Source organism: Tamandua tetradactyla, chromosome 1 (assembly GCF_023851605.1).
Source record: "Tamandua tetradactyla isolate mTamTet1 chromosome 1, mTamTet1.pri, whole genome shotgun sequence".
NCBI lineage: Eukaryota > Metazoa > Chordata > Mammalia > Pilosa > Myrmecophagidae > Tamandua > Tamandua tetradactyla.
In genome coordinates, this window is record NC_135327.1 from 87,997,587 (window position 1) to 88,015,435 (window position 17,849).

The window sequence follows — 17,849 nt, forward strand, 5'->3', positions numbered from 1 at the left end:
ATATAGGATTCATTGGGAGAGGGTAGAAACAATTATAATTATTGTCATTGTCATAGAAGTACCTTGTATACTTAGCAACAGTGACGAGTAATTGTTAAGGTAACGTTCTCCAAAATCTTACCACCATTGATAGCCCAATCATTTCTTTGGCAGCTAGAAATAATAACGATTATTTGTCAGGCTCATCTTAATTTGATTTTAATAGTAGAACTCTTTTCTACTGTAATGTATTAAAGGAAAATATTTTTATAACTCCATCTTCTGGCCTGTTCAAACATTTAACCAAAAAAGTTTCTGTTTATTTTTTATTTTACTTTTCATCAATTTCTTTTTATATTAAATTCATAACTGAAGACAGCGAGAAATGGACTGACATTATCCTTAAATAACATGGAATATATCTACAGATGGATAAATTATTCATTGTTTTTATTCTTCATATGCATCTTTTCTTTTTGCTCAGGCTCAGCATGAAACTCACTCTTACTGTTATTTACTCTTCTCTACTCTTCCCCTGGACCAGGTTTATATAAAACCTGTGGTCATACACTGGACACACAGAACTCCCTACTTTCCTGGCCTCAGCCACACTCCTCTTCAGAGCCGGCACAGCTAAGCTGAGGCAGAAATAATATGGCAGTTAGTGTCACTTTGATATGTGTGTGTGCGTGTGCACACATGTGTGCATATTTGTGGGGTATGCATGTGCATGTACACTGTTCTTTCTCACTTTACAAAAATTGGCTAAAGGCTCCACTTCTGCTAATGGTAACATGATGAGAGGATGGGGAAGGTCTTCTTCTAGAAAACAAATATAATACTGGGCAAAAGTATTAAAAACAATAATTTCAAGGCACTGGAAATTGACCAAAGGTAGACAGCAACATGAAAAGGTCATTATGAATAACTGATGCTTTATTGGTTAAGAACGGTGAGTTTTTTACCTTCTTGCACTCTGACCATTGCCATGCCTCTTCCAAATAGGAAGCCATCAGACAGAGAGGAGTTGGGTTACAGAACAGCTAGAAATTTAACAGGGATATCTGGGCTGCAAGAGAGCCAAGAGAACTGTAGAATAACAGATAATAAATGTTCCATCCATGCCCGGCTAACTGATCAAATGCGTGTGTCTATGTAAAACCCCAGGGACTGGGAAAACCTGGAAATTCATGCAAATATTCTCTGACTTTGAATGTCAACCACACACAGCTCAACCCACACAGCTCAGAAAGCAGAGATTGGAAGCCTTACAAGCCTATAGTGTCTGAGCACAAACTTTGTCCAAATCATTGGCTAAACCACATTGGCTAAACTATTCAAGAGCCAGGGGAAAAATAAAACTGAGCAGAAACAGCAGCAAATGAATGCCGCAGTGCAGGGAAGCAGGTTTTAGTTTGCTTACAGGAAGGTTAATCGCTCCACTAAAATAAAAAAGTAACATCCTTCCGGAGAAAAGAGAATACAAAGCATTTAAATGGATTGTATAATGTTACAAGGGCGTTTGATCCTTACATTGGGAACTGACAACAACTTGGTCCAAATGATGGATTTAGCAGTCAATGACTTCAAAGTAGCTATTATAAAGATGTTAAAGGAGTTTTAAAGATACATCCAAAGTATTAAAGGAAAATATGCTGTTAAAAAGTAGAATAATAATGTAATCTTAATGAAAGAAGTGGTAACAATAAAACAAACAAAATGGAAAGTCAACAAAATGGAAATTCTAGACCTGAGATATTTAACAATTTAAATGAAAATTAAATAGTCGGGGTCAACAGCAGATTTGACATGACAGAGCAAATAATATTTGAACTTGGAAAATATCAATAGAAATCTTATAATCCAAAAAAGCAGAGAGAAAATAGATTGGAAAAAGATTGGGTAAAAATAAATATAACATCAGAGATATGTAGGAAAATATCATGCATTTGAACATATGAGTAATTGGAGTTCTAGAAGGAAGGAAGGGGAGAAAGGAGTCAAATATTTTTTGAAGAAATGATGGCTGCAAATTTCCCAAATTTGATGAAAGACAGACATTACACATACAAGATTCACAAACAGAACCAAGCAATATAAACAGACAATCACACCAAAAGCCATCATTTCAGTGTGTAGGAATCCAAATATAGAGAGCAGGTTTTGACGGCAGCATAGGGGAAGTATAGGGGGGACCAAAACTATGGAGACCAAAGACATTGGGATGACATATTGAAAGTGCAGGAAGAAAACACCTGTTAACCAAGAATTCTATATCCATCAAAAATATTCTTAAAATATTAGGGCAAATTTTTCAGATTAACAAAAACTGAGAAAACTTGCGGATACCAGACCTGTACTACAAAAAATCCTAACAGGGATGTTTTCAAATTTCATTACCATATGGTAATGGTACTAGTTGGTAACTCAAATACACAGCATAGAAATAAATATAGATATCTTTGTAAAGATAAAAGAGAAAGAGCGAGAGAAAAATTGGAGCCTGAGGGCACAGGAAAACACAGCAAAACTAATCCTATCTTTGTTTAAAATTTTGATATATCTTAATTTTTGCATTAATTCTTGATTTTTTAAAAATATTGCATTAAAATATTATTTATCTTGATTACTGAGTTTTCGGCACTCCCTTAAATTTAGTTCCCAATGTAAATGCCTCACTCATCTTAGTCTAGATTTAGCCATTTATGGATGTATTGACACACACATACACATGTGGAAATTAAATTACATATCACTAGCAGAAAAAAATTGGGGAAATCCCCAAGTATGTAGACATTAAGCAGCACACTTCTAAATAACTTCTAAGTCAAAAATAGAAATTGCATAAAAAGTTAGAAGATATCTTGAACAGAATAAAATGAAAATACATTTCAAAATTTTGGCATGTAGCTAAAAGTGGACTTATAAAGAAATTTATAACTTTACATGCATATATTAGGAGGGAAGAAAGGTATGCATTCAATTATCCAAGCTTCCAACCGAGATGATAGAAAGTGAAAATTGAAACTAATGTAAGTAGAAGGAAGGAAATAATGATGATCAGAGCAGAAATTAATAAAATGTAAATAGGACAAAAAAAAATGAAGAAAACCAATGAAACCAAAAGGTGAATCTTTAAAAGATCAACCAAATTGATGAAAATTTAGTTAGATTGACCAAGTCAAAGAGAGAAGGTAAAAATTGCTAGTGTCAGAAATGAAAGGGGAGCTTCATTACAGATCCTGTTACCATCAGAAAACACAGTTCTAAATAGTCAGGCCTGCCTGCCTATATGTTTTTGTTTTGGTGAAAATGTGAGTTTATTGTAGATGCATCATCAAGGAACTGGAGGAAAAAAAAATATTTCCAAGACCAGTTTGCAGTGGGAAGGTTGGCTTGGGCATTTATAATCTAAGCAGACAAGGAAATGGTAAAGGTCCAGAAGAAAGCAGAAAAAAATTAAAACTTAAACAAAGTCACAGGATTCATTAAAATTGAGTAATGATGGTTTGTTTCATTTTGTTTGGTCAGTGTGCCATTTTGAAGCAATTATGTACCCCAGAAAAGTTATTTCCTTTAATCCTCATTCAATATTGCTTGGTGGAATCTTTTCTATTGTTTCCATGGAGATGTGACCCACCCAATTATGGGTGGTAGCCTTTGATTAAATAGTTTCCAATGAGATGTGACTCCTTCCATTCAAGGTGAGGTTGCTTACTGTAGCCCTTTAAGAGGGAACTATTTTGGAAAAACTTTAGAGCCACCAGAACCCATAGAGCCAACAGAATGGACAGAGCGAAGGGGAAGTCATTGAAGAAACCTGGAGAGAAAGCTAGCAGATGTCGCTATGTGCCTTTCCAGCTGACAGAGAAATCACAACTTCATTGGCCCTTTCTTTGGAGTTGAGGTATCTTTCCTTCCATGCCTTAATTTGGACATTTTCATAGGCTTAGAACTGTAAACTTATAACTTATTAAATTCCTCTCTTTAAAAGCCGTTTCAGTTCTGATATATCACATTCCAGTAGCTTCCAGACCAGAATAGTAAGCATATCCTGTTATCTGGTAGGCCCTTCTTTCTTTGTTGACCAATCAAACCTTTGATCTTGTCCTTCAAAAGGGAGGAAGGTGCTGAAACTGTATGAAATCATATGTTGTTTCATTCCTGCAAGCAGAGCACAGGAGGGTTTCTGGGAATAGAGAGTAAGTTGTTTGTTGTTGTTGAGATGAGACCAACAGCAAACTATTTCAACAAAGCTCTTCATGCTTAAAATAACTTTAAGGCTGCTTGAGAGAAGTGATCATTAAAAAAACAACAACCATGTTGCTAGCTACTGAGGACCATACTAAGCATTTTCCATCTAAAGGATTAGATTGAGTATTTTTTCCATCTGTACAGCTATCCATTGTACAAACATTAAAAAGAAAATAAAGGAATATCATGAAAAACTTTATGCTGAAAATATTATTGCCTATAAGATGGAAAATTTCTTGAAAGACAAATACCAAAGCCTACTCCAGAAGAGATTTTTAAACAACTGAATTGAATTTTGTCAAGTGAAAAAAAAAATCAAATTGCTAACACTCCCACAAAGACAAGATAGCCTAGACTGTTTCACTGGTGAATTCTATCAAATATTTAAGGAATAAACAACACAAATCATACACAACCTCTCTCAGAAAATAGAACAGGAGGAAATATTTCCAAACTCATTGTCAGAGGACAGTATTGCACTGATACCAAAGTTGAACGAAGATATCACATGAAAATAAAATCATGGACCGATATCCCTCATGAACTTGGAGACAAAATATTAGCAAATCAAATCAGCAATATACAAGCATGGTTTAATTTTTTTAATTAAAGGAACATACCATATAAATTCAAAGAAGGAGAAAAATATATAATCAATTCAATAGATTCAAAAAGGCATTTAGTAACACTTAACATTCATTCATGATGAAATTTTCAGCAAATGAGGAATAGAAGGGAATTTCTACAACCTGGTAAATGTTATCCATGACAAAACTATAGCTAACATCCTAATTTTTGGTGAAAAGTTGAATTATTTCACCCTAAGATTAGCAAAACAGGAAGGATGTCTCTTTTCATCACTTTTTAAATTTAATATTGTATTGGATACCCTAGTGGCTGGAATGGAAAATATAACAAGGAAAAAAATCCTATTTACAGTAGCAAAAAATTGATCGAAATGGTAAAAATATGGTTAAATTCCTTTAAATAGGAACATAGGATATCTATAAAGTACAAACTTCTCTATAGGATGTACAAGGAGACTGAAAAAAAAAATAGACATGCCCTGTGCTTTAGAGTTGAAAATATACTGATTATTATTACAAATTAATACATTGGCTTAATATTAATTCATTCAAAACTCTCAACAAGACTTCTAAAATTGACCCAGTAATTCTCTAATTTTCAGACAGAAAACCATTCAGAATATGGCTCCAATATTTCTCATATGGCTCTATTCCTTAAATCTTGCTCTAAAATATATTATATTAATTCAAACTTTCAAACTGAGTCTTAAATTACTTGTTTTGCATGTTACTTAAATTAATTAAGTTCCCAGTTTGGAACCTAACCATCCTAGACTGAGCATAACTTGGAGAGAATGCCGAAACAACGCAATGGTTGTCGGAAAGGGTCGGCGTGAATGTGCACAAGGTAGAAATGCATTTCTGCACAGTCTCTTCCTGTGTGGGTTGCCAAGTTACTTATTCTCTCCTAACCTCCATTTCATCCCCTGTAAATTGGGGATCATACCTACCCAACTGGATCCATGATGATACCTACCCAACTGGATCAATCATCCGTGATGATTATGTTGGACAGCATCTATAAAATATACATCCTAGAGCATGGCATACAGTTCGAACTCAATTTTATTCTCTACCCTTTTCCATTTCAATTTCCCTCTCCTCCTGGACCAACTAACCAGTCTTTTGCCCTTCCTTTACTGCAGAGAAGCATAAATCCAGTGGTCCAGTGGCAAGAGTTAGGCAATCCAAATGAAGGATCAAGCAGAAACTCTGCACTAAGAGGCAGAAGAAATTGATTCTAATCTCCACCCAGCCACTAAGCTAAGTGTCTGGGTCTGAACTAGTTTATCTTTAAAATAAACACAATCCCAATTAATTCTATAAATTCAAAGAGTTTTATACCAGATGGCCTTTCAATGTTCCTTCTAACTTTAAGATTTATGATGGCAGGAGGGTAATGGTAGTGAGCCATTTTGCCCTTTTCTGAGTTCTCACTCTTACTCTGACTACGTAATTGGATTGTGTGCTTCACTAACGGTAGAACTGACAGAATCAAGAGCTGTGACTAGTCTGTCCTGTGTAAGCAACCTGCTGACTTTGTTTCCCTTGTAGTTTCTTTCCTGACACTCTCAGATCCTTGACATGAGAATATGCATTGGATTTCATAAAATAAGATAAAGTTTCAAGGATGGAAATAAAAACAAAACAGATTCTATTCCAAAATAAGCCATCAAATTAAGCCCTGGATGAGAACAGGACATTAATCTTAGCCTACCTGTTTTTAATATTGGCAAGTAACATGATTCTTTACATCTTGAAAATAAATGCCAAAGCAATCACTGAGAAACCAAAGTTAGGAAAGGAAGGCAGCTGCACATATATCTGGGTCAAGTGTTTCATATCGAAAATGAAGAAGTTTCCAATTAGCAAGAGCTGATGCTGTTTAGTTGCTTGAAACATGTGTTTGTTTTGCTTATTATCTGTTGGAACCATTAATAGCAGTTATGAACAAGGAGTGGGGACAGTTGAGTTTCATTCGTTGTTCTGTTACCAGCTGAATCAGAGAGCTAGATAAAGAGGTGGGCCAGCTGGGCAGTAGCTCAGGTCAGTAATGTAGATGGGAAATTGAAGAACTCTAGAACTAGATTGTCTTGGCGAAGTAAATGAAGTGGAGGAAAATGAATTAACTAGAACTGAATACATGTTCTAAGAGATGACTAGGGATAGGACTGCATTTGTACAGAAGAAATATTTGATAAGCTGCTTAGGGTTGGAGATAAACATATTCAACTCCCAACTAGATGTCCAGTAAACGGCTTATTTTTTATGATCTATATAGAATCTGGATTTCTACTACTGCCATCCTGTCCTTTATAAAACTTGTTCTCAATAAGTTGAAAGTAACTTTCCATCTCAATAAGTGGATACCAGTTTCTTAAGCCCACTATCTAGTAGCTATCCTTGTTTCTTCTCTATATTCACTGACAATAGTCCATCTGTCAGTAACTCCTTTTTCTCTATCTTCAAAGCATTTAATATATTCATCACCTTCTATGGTCTTGATTCTTAACCTAGGTTACTTCTTTCTTTCTTTTTTTTAAGTAGCACACAAATCCTATATTCAACCAGCAACAGTCTTCAGCTTGCTTGGGGCTAGTGGGAAGTGGGGAGAGAGAAAATGCTGATGCACACCCATTGGGGGGCTCACTGGAAAAGAGTACCATGGCCTTTGCAGCAGGTGCAGCAGGGTAGGTGGTCCTGATAGACTCCAGAATACAGCGTTCTTTGTTTTCTAAGTGCCTAGAATTCGTTGATTTGATCACTTTTCAGGAAGGTCAGACACCCTCCCCAGGGCTAAGGTCCCAAGCCCAGGCCACCAAGAAGAACTTCTTTTTAAGCCTTTATAGTAGTTCACACAATAACTTGTTTATATTTGTAGTGTTAATCAGTGAGACACATATACAACCCCTTTCAATCATGTTCACCTTCAATATGGTAATATTACTTATACACCCACTAGTGAACTGCCTTCACTTCTATCTATTCCCTTAAATTTGAGTTGAACCACATTAGCTAACCATTCACCCATATCTAGCCTTGATATATCTCTAAGTCCCCCATATTCTGAAATATAAGCCTAGAATTTGACTTTACCATGGTCATAAAAGTGGAGTTACACAGTATCTATCGTTTTGTGCCTGGCTTATTTCACTCAGCACTATGTCCTCGAGGCTCATCCATCATGTCATGTACTTTAGGACGTCATTTCATTTTACTGGTGCATAATATTCCATTGCATGTATATACCACATTTTGTTGATCCACTCTTTTGTTGATGGGCACTTGGATTGTTTCCATCTCTTGGAGATTGTGAATAATGCTGCTATGAACATCAGTGTGCAAATGTCTGTGTCACTGCTTTCAGCTCTTCTGTGGATATATTGAGTACTGTAATTGCCAAGTCATAGGGCAACTCTATATTTCTATATTTAGCTTCCTAAGAACCTCCAAACTGTCTTCCACAGTGGCTGTACCATTATACATTCCCACCAGCAGTGTATAAGTATCCCAATTTCTCCATATCCTCTCCAACATTTGTAGTTTCCCGTTTGTTTTATAGCAGCCATTCTTATAGGTGTGAGGTGGTATCTCATTGTAGTCTTGACCTGCATTTCCCTTCTAGCTAATGAAAATGAGCATCTCTTCATGTGCTTTTGAGCCATCTGTATTTGCTCTTCAGAAAAATATCTATTCATATCATTAGCCCATTTTATAATTGGGTTACTGGTTTTTATTTGTTGTTAAGTTGTGTGATTTCTTTATGTATACAGGATATCAAACTTTTGTCTGAAGTGTGACTTCTGAATATTTTCTCCCTTTGAGTTGGGTGCCTCTTCACCTTTTTGACAAAGTCTTTTGCAGTGCAGAATAATTTGACTTTGAGGAGCTCCCATTTATCTATTTTTTCTTATGTTGCTTGTGCTTTGGTTGTAAAATTTAGGTCTATTACTAGGTCTTGAAGATGTTTCCCTACATTTTCTTTATGGTACTAGTTCTTATGTTTAGGTGTTTGATCCACTTTGACTTAATTTTTGTATAGGGTCTAAGGTAAGGGTCCTCTTTCATTCTTCTGGCTATTGACATCCAGTTCTCCCATTCCCATTTATTGAAAAGACCATATTGTCCCAGTTCAATGGATTTGAGGGCCTTGTCAAAAATCAGTTGGCCATAGATTTGGTGGTCTATTTCTGTGATCTCGATTCAATCCCATTGGTCAATACCTCTATCTTTGTGCCAGTGCCATGCTGTTTTGGTTACTGTGGCTTTGTAGTAAGTTTTAAAATCAGAAAGTGTTAATCCTCCCACTTTAGCATTCATTTTAGGATGCTTTTTAGCTATTCAGGATCTCTTTCCCTTCCAGATGAATTTGGTAACTAGCTTTTCCAAGTCTTCAAAGTAGGTTGTTGGAATTTTGATTGGTATTGTGTTGAATCTGTAGATCAATTTTGGTAGAACTGACATCTTAACCATATATAACCTTCCTACCCATGAGCAAGGAATGTCTTTCCATCTATTTAGATCTTCTTTGATTTCTTTTAGCAATGTTATATAGTTTTCTGTGCACAAGTTCTTTACATCCCTAGTTAAGTTCATTCCTAGTTACTTGATTCTTTTAGTTGCTACTTTGAATGGAACTTTTTCTTTAACTGACTCCTCAATTAGGTCATTGCTTGTGTATAGAAATGTTACTGATTTTTGCACATTAATTTTATATTCTGCCACATTGCTAAATTTATTTATTACTTCAAGTAACTTTTTTGTAGATTTTTCAGGATTTTTCAAGTATAATATCATGTCATCTGCAAATACTGAAAGTTTTACTTCCTCCTTTCCAATTTAGATGCCTTTTATTTTTTTTCCTCCCTAATTGCTCTAGCTAGAACTTCTAGTACAATTTTGAATAATTGTGGTGACAGATCTCAGGGTGTCTAGCTTGCTAGTTGGCAGAATGCAATATACCAGAAATGAAATGACTTTTAACAGGGCTGAATTTATTGAGTTGCAAATTTACAGTTCAAAGGCCATGAAAATGTCCCAATTAAAGCAAGTCTATAAAAATGTTCAAATTAAGGCCCCAATAAGAGGTTACCTTCATTCAAGAAAGGCTGATGAAGTTCAGAGTTTCTCTCTCAACTGGAAAGCACATGGCAAACATTGCAAAGTCTACCAGCTTTCTCTCCAGGCTTCTTGTTTCATGAAGCTCCCCAGGGATGTTTTCCAAAGGTGTCTGGCTGTGTGAGCTCCTGTGGTTCGTGGCTCTGTGAGGGACTTTCTCCAAAATGTTTCCTCTTCAAAGGATTCCGGCAAACTAATCAAGACCCACCTGGAATGGGGGTGGAGCCACATCTCCCTCTAATCAGAAATTAGTACCCACAATCAGGTGAGTTATATATTTATGGGAACAATCAAAAAGCTCCCAGAGGGCCACAGTGGCTCAGCAGGTAAGAGTGCTTGCCTGCCATGCCCGAGGACCCGGGTTCAATTTCCAGTGCCTGCCCATGTAAAAAAAAAAACCTCCCAGCCAGCAATATTGAATGGGGATTAAAGGACATGGTTTTTCTGGGGTCCACCACAGATTTAAACCTGCAAATAGGGGGAAAGCTTTCAGTCTTTGCTCATTGAGTATGATGCTGGCTATTGGTTTTTCATATATGCCCTTTATCATATTGAGGAAGTTACCTTTGATTCCTATCTTTTGAAGCATTTTTATCAGAAAAGGATGTTGAATTTTGTCAAATGCTTTTTCAGCATCACTCAAGATGATAATGTGATTTTTCCTTTTTGATTTGTTAATGTGCTGTATTACATTATTTATTTTCTTGTGTTGAATCATCCTTACATTCCTGAAACAAACCCCACTTGGTCGTGGTGTACAATTCTTTTAATGCATTGTTGTATTCAATTTGCTAGTATTTTGTTTAGAATTTTTGCATCTATGTTCGTTAGGAGATTGGCCTGTAGTTTTCTTTCTTATAGCATCTTTACCCAGTTTTTGGTATTAAAATGATGCTAGCTTCATGAAATTAGTTATGTAGAGTTTCTTTTTCCTCAGTTTTTTGAAGAGTCTGAGCAGGTTTGGTGTTAGTTCTTTTTGGAATGTTTGATAAAATTCCCCTGTGAAGGTTTTTCCAGAGTGATGCCCTGATAAGTTCCAGAGTGATTTGACCAGTGAATAATAAAAATATTTTCAAAGTCCCCTTGGGGGAATGGTGAAAAGGGGGAAAATTCAACTTCCCCATATGGAGAAGGCTTGATATTCTTGCAAGCAGTGAGGACAACAAAATCAATAGGCCAAACCCTCAATCTTGGGGTTTGTTCATATGAAACATATCCCCTCAAAGGATAGATTAAGCCTACTTAAAATTAGGCCTAAGAGTCACCCCCAGTGAACCTGTTTTGTTGCTCAGATGTGGCTTATCTCTCAGTCAACACAGCAAGAAAACTCACTGCCCTTCCCCTCTCTATGTGGGACGTGACTCCCAGGGGTGTAAACCTCCTAGGCAATGTGGGACAGAAATCCTAGAATGAGCTGGGACTCAGCATCTAAGGATTGAGAAAACCTTCTTGATGGAAAAGGGGAAGAGAGAAATGAGACAAAATAAAGTTTCAGTGGCTGAGAGTTTCAAATAGAGTTGAGAGGCTATCCTGGAGGTTATTCTTTTGCATTATACAGATAGCCTCTTTTTTGTTTAAGGTGTATTAGAAGGGCTAGAGGGAAGTGCCTGAAACTGTAGAGCTGTGTTCCAGTAGCCATGTTTCTTTAGGTTGATTATATAATGATATAGCTTTTGCAAGTGACTGTGTGATTGTGAAAACCTTGTTCTGATGCTCCTTTTATCTACGGTATGAACAGATGAGTAAAAAATCTGGATTAAAAATAAATAAATATCAAGGGGAACAAATATCAAAATACATTGGGTAGAGGGAAATACTAGTGGTTGATGAGAGGGAGGGGTAAGGGGTATGGTATGTATGAGTTTGTTCTGTGTTCTTTTTATTTCTTTTTCTGGAGTGATGTAAATGTTCTGAAAAATCATCATGGTGAGGAATATACAACTATGTGATGATATTGTAAGCCATCAATTGCACACCAAGTATGGAATGTTCATGTGTTAAGAATGCTTGTGTTGTATGTTGATAGATTTTATTAACAATTTTTTTTAAATTCCCCTGTGAAGCCATCTGGCCCTGGGCTTTTCTTTGTTTGAAGATTTTTGATGACCAATTGAATCTCTTTACTTGTGATTGGTTTGCTGAGATCTTCTAGTTCTTCCTGAGTCATTGTAGCTTGTTCGTGTGTTTCCAGGAATCTGTCCATTTCATCTAAGCTGTTTAGTTTGTTGGCATATAGTTGTTCATAGTACCATTTTTTATTTATTTCTTCAGGGTCTGTGGTAATGACCCCCTTCTCATTTCTGATTTTGTTTATCTGCATCTTCTATTTTTTTCTTTATCAGCCTTTCTAGTGCCCCATCAATTTTATTGTTTTTCTCAAAGAACTACGTTTAGGTTTTATTGATTCTTTCCCCATTCATTTAACTTTGCTTTAATCTTTGTTATTTTCTCTTCTTCTATTTCCTTTGGGGTTAGTTTGCTGTGCTTTTTCAAGTTCCTCCAGGTGAGCAGTTAAGTCCTCGATTTTTGCTCTTTCATGTTTTTTAATATAGGCGTTTAGGACAATAAACTTCCCTCCCAGCATAGCCTTTGCTGAATCCCATAAGTTCTGATATGTTGTGTTATCATTTTTATTTGTCTCTAGATAGCTTCTGATTTCTTTAGCAATTTCTTCTTTGACCCACTGGTTGTTTAAGAGTATGTTATTTAATCCCCATATATTTGTGAATGTTCTTGTTCTTTAGTGGTTATTGATATCCAGCTTCATTCCACTGCAATCAGAGAAAGTGCTTTGAATAATTTCAATGTTTTTAAATTATAAAGATGTATTTTGTGCCCCAGCATATGATCTATCCTGGGGAATGTTCCATGAGCACTAGAGAGGAATGTATATCCTGGTGCTTTGGGGTGTAATGACCTATACACATGTCTGTTAGTTGTAATTCATTCATCAAGTTGTTTAATTTCTCTATTTCCTTGTTGATTCTCTGTCTGGTTGTTTTGTCTATAGAGGAGAATGGTGCATTGAAGTCTCTTACTATTATTGTTGAAACATCTATCGCTCCTTTCAGTTTTGCCAATGTCTGTCTCATGTACTTTGGAGTTCCTTGATTAGGAGCATAAACACTTATGGTTGTTATTTTCTTCTTGGTGAATTGTCACTTTTATTAATATATAGTGTCCTTTTTTCTCTCTTATGATGTCTTTATTTTTAAAAGTGTATTTTGCCCAATATAAGTTTAGCAACTCCTACTTTTTTTTTTTTTACATGGGCAGGCTCCAGGAATCGAACCCAGGTCTCCAGCATGGCAGGCAAGAATTCTGTCACTGAGCCACCATAGCACCACCCTCCTGCTTTCTTTTGGTTACAACTTGTGTGGAACATCTTTTTCCATCCTTTCACTTTCAATCTATTTTTATTCTCATGTCTCAGATGAGTCTCTTGTAAGAAGCATATAGCTGGATTGTATTTCTTAATCCATTCTGCTGATCTGTATCATTTAATTAGTAAGTTTAGTCCATTAACATTCAAAGTTATTACTGAAAAAGCATTTCTTGAATCCACCATCTTATTCTTTGGATTTTATTTGTCAGCTCTATATATTTTTTCCCCTCTTTTTCTTTTTATTCTTTAAGTTATCCTTACTGGTGCTCTTCAGTTTGGTGCCCCCCTCCAGGCCTCCCTCTCCTCTCTTTTTTTTCAAGTAACAGAACACCCTTCAGTATTTCTTGTAGGGCCAGTCTCTTGCTGACGAATTATTTCAGAATTTGTTTGCCTGTGAAAATTTTAATCTCTCCCTCAGTTTTAAAGGACAATTTGGCTGGGTACAGAATTCTTGGCTGAAAGTCTTTCTCTTTCAAGATCTTAAATATATCATACCATTGTCTTCTTACCTCCATAGTACCAGTTGAGTAGTCTGAATTCAGTCATATGTGATTTCCCTTGTATGTAGTAGATTGTTTTTCTCTTGGTGTTTTCAGATTCTCTTCAACATTTGACAGACTGATTAGTTTTTGTCTTGGGAAAGGCCTATTTGGATTTATTCTATTTGCAGTTTGTTGGGCTTCTTTGATTTGCATATTTTTGTCCTTTATAAGGTTTTCTCCATTATATCCTCTACTAATCTTCCTAGCCCTTTACTCTTTTCTCCTCCTCCAGGGACACCAATGATTCCTATATTTGTGTGCCATGTTTTGTCCATCATTTCCCCAAGATCCAATTCAAATCTTTCCATCTTTTTTGTCATTTGCTGTTTTGAGTGCTTAAAATCATTTGTTTTGTCCTCTAATTAGTTTATTTGTTCTTCTGTCTCTTCAAATTTTCTGTTATGTGTCTCTAGTATATTTCTGATTTGGTCTACAGCATCTTTAATCTCTGTGATATCTGCTATTTTTCTATTTAATCTTTCAAATTCCTCTTTATGCTCTTCTAGTGTCTCCTTGATCTCCTTTAGGTTATTAGCCATTCCATTTATTTTATTTAGTAGAGTTATATAAGCATCTTTGATTATTTGTTGAAATGTCTGTGTCTCCTCCAGTATTTTAATTTGGCTGTTAGGCTGGGCTATATCTGTCTCATCATGATATGCTTAGAGATCTTCTGTTGTGTTCATGGTATATAAATATCTTGATTGGTTTGCTTTGGAAGTTGATTTGCTTCAGTACTCTAAAGCTTTGTATTTCCAGGATGGATATGGAGCAAGATGCAGGGTGTGGGGAGGGGCACAACAGTGTGGTGATGTGTTGAGGTCAAGAAGTCAGTGCAAGAATGTGTGGGTGCCAGAGGAAGGATATGCTGTGCTGGTGCATGGGTCTGGGGGTGGGGCCCTGATGGGCACATGTGCAGAGCTTAGGGGTAGTGGGCCAGAGTTGCACCTGCATGGGCTGGGGGACAGTGTGGCTTGGCTGAACAGGTCAGCACTTGCCCAGAGCTGCAGGGGCATGGCTGTGGGCTGTGGGCCTGCATATATCTGTAAGGGCCATAAATTGATGTATACATGTGCAGAACTCAGGGGGCCGGGTTGGGGTTGCATGACTGTTTGGGCTAGGGGCAAGTGTAGCCTGGGTATGAAGGTAAGTGCCTGCAGCCTTTATGCACAAGTAACTACCCACAGAGGGCTGGGAGGGGAAGATGGGTCTCAGGAGGGACAAGGCAAGACTGCGCTTTTGCAGGAGAGGTGGGTTGGGCTGGGGCAGGTGTAAGCGTGCTTGGGGTCGAGGTGGGGGTGGTATGTGCAGAAGGGATAGTGGGGCTGGGACACCTGGAGTGTGGATGACACCTTTCAGATGCATGGGGTATGGGGTGAGTCGTGGGTTGTGGGGCTGCTCTGGTGAGGGTAGCACATTCAAGAAACGTGGCTTGGCTTACTTCTTAGTTCCCATCTCCCTGTCTGTGTGCTCCTGAGGGCTCCTGTCTTCCATTTGGAAAGGGATACATTAGGCTGTTCGCACCAGCTGGGGGTCTCTGGTTCTCTGTGTCTCAGTTCTTCAGCTTTTGCAACTAAGGCTTCCCTGTGTGGTGCAGAAGATGCTCCCAGGTCACTTACACCCTGAAATCGCCATCTCAGTTGCCTTCCAGTCCTTCTCTAGCTGTTCCTTGGAGCAGGGACATACCCTATTCCACCATCTTCCCAGAAGTAGTCTGTTACTTCTTTTTAATATACAGGTGGGAGGGCCTTATTGTTTTCTTACTTTGTTACTAATTTCTCATTTGCTTGCATAGGAGTCAGAGAATGCTGTGTGGAATATTTTTACATATGTATATATATATATATATATATATATGTAAAATATATATTTTATGTATGTTCGCTTTATATAGAATATATTTAACAATGGAACTTATTGAGGCTTTCTTTGAGGTTTCCTATTATAAGATCAATTTCATAAGTAATTCATGTGCAATTGAAAAGAAGGGATACTATTCTCATACATCTATAAGTTCCCTATTACTTATTAAGTTTTTTAGGTCTATATTTTTTGTCTTTAATGTATATAGATCTGAGAGGTAACTGTTAAATTCTTCTGTTTCAGTGTGTTTGTACTATTTCTCTCTTCCTATAGTTTCTGTTTTATAAAAGTTCATGTTGGTTACTGAACATATAGATATTAGCAACTATTATATCTTCATTATAAATTTTAGTGTCTAGCGTTACAAATTTCCCTATTCATCTCATTTAATGTTCTTTGATCGGAATTCTACTTTGACTAATTTCAAGAATGGGACTTCTACTGTCTTTTTCTTTGAGTGTTCCCGGTAAATCTTTGAACATTCTTTTGTTTTTAACTTCTTTGAACCACTTTGTCTTAGACATGTTTCAAGAAAAAGGCATAAAGTTGGGTTTTACTTTGTCTGACAATCTTGTTCTTTAGTAAGTGAGATAAAACCATTTATGTTTATATTTCATTGTGCATGTCTACTTTCTTTACTGTGCTATAAGAGACAGTATTTTTGGTATTGAGCAAGGGTTAATTCTTGTTCTAGTGGTTACTATTACCTTTATATGATACTCTTGGTCTTCTCTTTACATATACCTACTGATTACCATCACAACCAAACTGAAATTCCTAGTAACCTCTTCTTTTTTCTTTCCCTTATTCTTCCCACTATATAATTTTAGTTCCTAGTATTAGCTGAGTGTTAATAAGTGTAATTTTAAATATATTTAACTTTCATGACTGGGTTTGTCAGCTTTAAAGGATTTGTCAGCTTTTACTCTCAGCTAATACTCATAAGACAATGGATAACTCTTTTATATTCCACTTAATCTTCTCCTTCTCCTCCCACATTTTTGTCAATTTTGTTATTTCTACATTGTCAGACCATAAAACATTTACATATTTTTGTCACCAGATACTTATATTTTACTTTAATTCTGCAGTTAAATATATTCAATCATGACTCTCAGACTTTATGCTGAAGCTTCTCTGATCATCTGGGTTTGTGTAAAGCTCCTTCTCTAATAGGTTATTCAGAAAGGGCTCACATGATCAATGTTTGCTGAGTCCTTGAACATTCATATCTGTTTGTATGTTGCTTTTATAATGGAAGAAGGTTTTGTTGAATAAAAAGTCTTGATTCACATATTCTTTTACTAAATTCCTTTAAAATGTTGTCTCGTTGTTTTCTAACATTAAAAAAAATACTGCTAGGTTATCAACTAACTCTGAAGTTTTTCCCCTTATAAATAACATGGCTCTAGAATCTCAGATTTTTCCTTTTCTTTAAGTTCTTTGGTTTTACCAAGATACATCTCCCTGTTGAGAGCTCTAGGTTGTATTTCTTAGATATATAATTTACCCTTTGAATATGAAAATTTAACTCCCTTATTTTATGGAAAATTTATTGAATTATGTGCTTTTAATATATATTTTCTTCCACAGCTTTGTTCTTTGTGTATGTGTGGGGGTGTCTCTGATTATATGAATATTTGATTTCCTTTTCATGGTTTTTATGTATACCACTTTCTCGCAAACCCATTTTATTTTTTTCTATTCAGATATGGCCCTTTGATTTTAGTCACCTTTTCCCTTCACTTTCTGTATTTTCGTTATTGTGTTCTTCACGGTGTCTAGTCTCTTCTCATTTGGTCTTCATTTCTAAATTTTTCTTTTAAAACACTTTCTTGTGTTACACCAACATTCATTTCTTATTTTACTGTTGTGTAACTATCATTTCCAAGTTTTTTTTTTTTTCAAAATGCTCTCAGTATTTATTTTACTCTCTCTAAATTCTCCATGGAAAGACAGACATTTCACAGATACAGAGGCTCTGACTGCAGGGTCACAAGCCTAAGTACAGGCAGATGCAGTAACTGAACTGTACCGGGCACGGAAGAACCGCTGCCATTGAAGGCTTTGAGATTCAGAAGTCACATTCTATCTGTAATGAGGAACTCTTGGGCACAGCTG